This window comes from Meriones unguiculatus, chromosome X (genome assembly GCF_030254825.1).
Source record: "Meriones unguiculatus strain TT.TT164.6M chromosome X, Bangor_MerUng_6.1, whole genome shotgun sequence".
Lineage (NCBI taxonomy): Eukaryota > Metazoa > Chordata > Mammalia > Rodentia > Muridae > Meriones > Meriones unguiculatus.
The window spans coordinates 134,693,262-134,699,261 of record NC_083369.1 but is presented as its reverse complement, the minus strand read 5'-3'; positions in this window follow the sequence as shown (position 1 = coordinate 134,699,261).

Below are 6,000 nucleotides of genomic sequence, written 5' to 3'. Positions count from 1 at the left end.
GGCCGTGCTGAAGCTTTCAAGGAATAAGATCTAAAATATAGGTAGCATGAAGGATAAATGGGTAATAATAACTCAAGAAGGGTTAAATGAGGTGAGAGATGAGAGGGCATGGTAGAAGTAAAGATGAAAAACTACCACTAAAGTCATTTAAAAAATTATAGGGAAATGTATTGCTATAGACAAATTCCTTTTTGTTTTTTTTCTTTTTTATTACATTTTTCAATTTATTTAGTTTTTATTTATTACATTTTATTAACTTTGTATCACAGCTGTAGCTCCCTTCTTTGAACCTTCCTAATCCCATCCTCCCTCCTTTATTTCCTCCCACGCCCCTCCCCCAGTCAACTGATAGAGGAGATCCTGTTCCCCTTCCATCTGACCCTAGCCTATCAGATCTCATCAGGGCATTGTCTTTCTCTGTGGCCTGGTAAGGCTGCTCCCCCCCCCCACTTAATGGGAGGTGATCAAAGAGCCAGGATAGCCCCTGTTCCCCTTACTAGGGTACCCACGTGGAGACTGAGCTGCCATGGGCTACATCTGTGCAGGGATTCTAGGTTACCTCCATGCATGATCCTTGGCTGGAGTATCAGACTCAAAACAAACAAACAACAACAACAACAAAACAGACCCCTGGGCCCAGAATTTTTGAGTTCCGTTGCTCTCCTTGTGAAACTCCAGTCCCCTCCAGGTCTTACATCTCCCCATTCTTTCATAAGATTTCTTGCACTCTACCAAAACTTTTGCTATGAATCTCAGCATCTGCTTTAATGCACTACTGGGTAGAGTCTTTCAGAGGCCCTTTGTGGTAGGCTCTTATCCTGTTCCCTGTTTTCTCCTACTTCCAATATCTATCCCATTTGCTTTGATTGAGCTCCTTCTTGCTTAGCTTCTTTAGGTGTACAGATTTTAGTATGTTCATCCTATATTATATGTCTAATATTGACTTAATAGAGTATATACCATGTGTGTCTTTCTCTTTCTGGGATACCTCACTCAGGATGATATTTTCTAGATCTCACCATTTGCCTGCCAATTTCATGATTTCCTTGTTTTTAATTGCTGAGTAGTAATCCATTGTGTAAATGTACCATAATTTCTATATCCACTCCTCTGTTGAAGGACATCTGGGTTGCTTCCAGATTCTAGCTATTAGGAATAAGGCTGATATGAACACAGTTGAGCAAATGTCCTTGTTGTATGGTTGAGTATATTTTGGATACATGCCTAGGAGTGGTATAGCTGGATGTTGAGGTAGCACCATTTCTAATTGTCTGAGAAAGCACCAAATTGATTTCCAGATTGGTTGTACAACTTTACATTCCCACCAGCAATGGAGGGTGTTTCCCTTTCTCCACATCCTCTCCAGCATGCGTTGACACTTGAGTTTTTGATATTAGCATTTCTGATGGGTATAGGTGAAATCTCAGGGTTGTTTTGATTTGCGTTTCCCTGATGGCTAAGGTTGTTGAGCATTTCTTTAAGTGTTTCTCTGCCATTTGATATTCCTTTATTGAGAATTCTCTGTTTAGCTCTGTACCCCATTTTTTAATTGAGTTACTTGATCTGTTGCTTTTTAACATCTCGAGTTCTTTATATATTCTGAATATTAGCCCTCTCTCAGATATAGGGTTGGTGAAGATCCTTTCCTAGTCTGTAGGCTGTTGTTTTGTTCTGATGACAGTATCCTTTGCTTTACAGAGTTTTTTTTTTTATTACAGTTTATTCACTTTGTATCTTGGCTGTAGTCCCCTCCCTCTTCTCTACCCAATAACAATGTCCCTCCCTCTCACCCTCCTTGTCCCTCTTCTATTCCAAAGATAGGGGAGGTCCTCCTCCCCTACTATCTGATCCTAGCCTATCAGCTCTTATCAGGGAATGTCTGGATCCTCTTTCTCTGTGACCTAGTTAGGTCATCTCACCAGTGGGAGGTGTTCAAAGAGCAGGCAACTGAAGTCATGGCAGAGAATGACACTGCTCCTCTTACTAGGGAACCCACATGGAGACTGTGCTGCATCTGAGCAGGGGGACTATATCCTTTCCATGAATGCTCCTTGGTTGAATCATCAGTGTCTGCAGGACACCCTGAGCCTAGATTTTTTGGCTCTTTTAGTCTCCTTGTGGAGCCCCTGTCGCCGCCAAGTCTTTCTATCTCCCTCTTCTTCCATAAGTTCCCTGCACTTGCCCACGGATTAGCTATGAGTCTCAGGATCTGCTTCAATATCGTGCTGGGCTGAGTCTTCAGAGGACCTTGTGGAAGGCTCCTGTCCTGTTCCCTGTCTTCTCCTACTTCCTATGTCTATCCTGTTTGCCTTTCTGAATGAGGATTGAGCCTCTTCTCTAGGATCCTCCTTATTGTTTAGCTTCCTTAGGACTATAGATTTTAGTATGTTTATCCTATATTATATGGCTAATATCCACTTATAAATGAGTATATATGATATTAGTCTTTCTGCTTCTGGGTTACCTCACTCAGGATGGTCTTTCCTAGCTCTGTCCATTTGTAATTCATGATTTCCTAGTTTTTAATTGCTGAGTAGTATTCCACTGTGTAAATGTACAACGTCTGTATCTATTTTTCAGTTGAGGGACATCTAAGTTGCTTCTGGATTCTAGCTATTATGAATAAGGCTGGTATGAACATACTTGAGCAAATGTCTTAGTTGTATGTTTGAGCATCTTTCAGATATATGCCCAGCAGTGGTATAGCGGGATCCTGAGGAAGACCTATTCCTAATTTTCTGAGAATGTACCAGATTGCTTTCTAACACGGTTATACAAAGTACACTCCCACCAGCAATGGAGGAGAGTTCCCCTTTCTCCACAGCATGTGTAGTCCCTTGAGATTCTGATCTTAGCCATTCTGATGGTTGTAAGGTGAAATCTCAGGGTCATTTTGATTTGCATTTTCCAGACGACTAAGGATACTGAGCATTTCTTTAAGTGTTTCTCTGTCATTAGATATTCCTCTTTGAGATTTTTTTTTTTTTTAGTTCCCATTCTTTAATTGGATTACTTGGTTTGTTCAATAGCCGAAAATAACATAAAGTACCTTGCTGTGATTTTAACCAAGCAAGTGAAAGACCTGTATGAACAAAACAAAACAAACAAACAAAAAAACGATGTGAAAAAGTCTCTGAAGAAAGAAATTGAAGAAGATATCAGAACACGGAAAGCTCTCCCATGCTCATGGATCAGTAGGATTAACATAGTGAAAAGCAATATACAAAAGCAATATACAGATTCAATATGATTCTCATCAAAATACCAACACCATTCTTTACCCACCTGAAAAAAATATCTCAAATTCATATGGGAAAACAAAAATACCAGAATATCTGAAACAATCCTGTACCATTAAATGTCTTCTGGAGGTATCTCCATCCCTGTTCTCAAGCTGTACTATAGAGCAACAGTAATAAAAGCTGCATGGTACTGGCATAGAAACAGACTGATCAATCAATGGTATTGACTAGAAGATCCAGAAATAAACCCATACACCTACGGATACTTGATTTTTTACAAAGAAGCCAAAACTATACAATGGAAAAAAAAATAAATGGTGTTCATCTAACTGGATTTCTACATGTAGAAAATGCAAATAGATCCATATCTATCATACTGCACAAAAATGTTCAAGTGGATCAAAGACCTCAATATAAAAACAGACACAGTAAATCTTCAACAGTAAATCTATTGAAGTTCTTGGCACAGGAGACAACTTCCTAAACAGAACACCAATAGCACAGTCTCTAAGATCAACAATCAAGAAATGGGATAAATGCCACTAAAAAGCTTCTGTAAAGCAAAGGACACTGTCAACAGAACAAAATGACAGCCTACAGACTCAAAAAGATCTTCACCAACCGTACATCTGACAGAGAACTAATATCTAGAATATATAAAGAATTCAAGTTTTTCTTTATTCTTTTTATTTCAAATGTATTTATTTATTAACTTTACATTTGGATTACAGCCAATCTCTCTCCAACATGTTTCCCCTCTGCACATCTCTCCTTTCATTCTTCCCTCTCTTCTAAAAAGAATTTGTAGGTCCACCGTGTGTACCAACCCACCCTGTCACATTCAGTCCCTGCAAAACCAGGTGTATCCTCTCCAGCGGAGGCCAGATAAGGCAGCCCAGGGGAATGAAATAAAAAATCAGGCATGAGAGTCAGAGAAGGTCCCTGTTCCAATTGCTAGTGTATCCACATGAAGACCAAGCTGTACATCTACTATCTATGTCCAAAAACCTAGTCCATGCATGCTCTTTTGGTTGTTAGTTCAATCTCTTTGTGTCCCCATAGGCCCAGTTTAGTTGACTCTGTAGGTCTTCTAGTGGAGTCCTTGACCCCTCTTGCTCCCTCAATCATTCCTCCCACTCTTCAGCAGGACTCCCTGAGCACTGTCTAATGTTTGGCTGTGGGTCTCTGCATCTGTTTCCACCAGGTACTGGGTGAAGCTTCTCAGAGGTGTTATGCTAGACTCCTGTCTGCAAGCACAGCAGAATAACATTAATAGTGATAGCCTCATTCTAAAACTAAAACTAAATAAATATATATAATAAAAATAAACAGAGATGTGATTGAGAAAAGCACTTAATGTTTATCTTTGGCTACACACACACACACACACACACATATTAATATGAATACAATTTCTAGGTATTAGTAGAGGCAATGTATTAACATGTACTGCCAGACTGATCTCTAATATTTTGTATAAAATTATACTTATAAAACCAGTATATGCTTATCACAAATAGCATGAACAGGTTTTATTTTGAATCCCCTTAGTTACTAGTACATTTGAGATAACTTTGTGAACAGCATAGATATTTCCTATTCTGGGAATTGCTTATTTACAGATCCTACTCATTTTCCTCTGGAATTTTCTGTATTTACTAATTTATATAATGATAGGGAATGTAAAGAGAGTAGAGTCATTTAATTGTGATGCAGGTGCTTAAGTTTTACCTAACCTTGGTAAGAGAACAAACTGAGAAAATAAAATGTGATCATTAGTCTGGGATATACAAAAAGCTGAAAGTGTTATGGACCCTTCTTATCTGAGGAAAAAAAAAACATATTTTGTAGGAACAGAGTCAGAATCAGGATATACATTCTTAGTGATAGAGCAACATTTTCTGAGAGTGATACTTCGGACTCTAGCCTTTTATTTATATATTATTTAAACTATTGTATGGACTCAATAATTGCAATATTTCTAAAGATCTACTTAGTTCTATGAGGGTGAAGATATTGGGAAAGAAAATGGGTGAGAATTTAGAAGTTTAATTCTTAAGGCATTGATTTAATTGAGGCATAATAATTAGGTATAATTAGTGCTCCGCCTGAATTTACTGTAGATTTCTCAAACACACACACACACACACACACACACACACACACACAGAATTTCACATTAAAATGTTAGTTAAAAATTTTTGAAGACAATAAAGGCATTTGTTTTCTTAAAACTTTAGGCGGATTTTTAGTGAAATGGATGAAATTGGAGGAATTTTCATTCAGGGAGATATGTAAAACACAGAGAGGCAATGTCATAGTCTCATTCACATAAGGAAACTTAAAATGTTGATCTCAAAGACATGCCTGGATCAGTGAGTACATGAGGTTGAGAAGGGTATGAGAAGGGTGTGAGGAAAGTTGGTTATCTAATTAGGTGAATAAGTTCTAGCAGTTTGCATTACAGTATTGTGACCACAGTTCACAATTATTGCTGTGTCAAGAACTAAAATATGGGAAATTTATGGCCCCCAGACATAGGAAACGATGAAGAAATAAAAATAGTAATTATCTTGATGATTGCATGTCATGTATATGTATTAGTTATCACATTTTGTCCCATTACTATGCACAATTATTATATGCTAACTTAAAAATAGGATGATCAAGGGTTGGAGAGAGAGCTCAGCTGTTAAAGGCTAGACTCACAACTAAAATGAATAAACTAAATACAATGTAAAATTGGAAACTGGCTGAG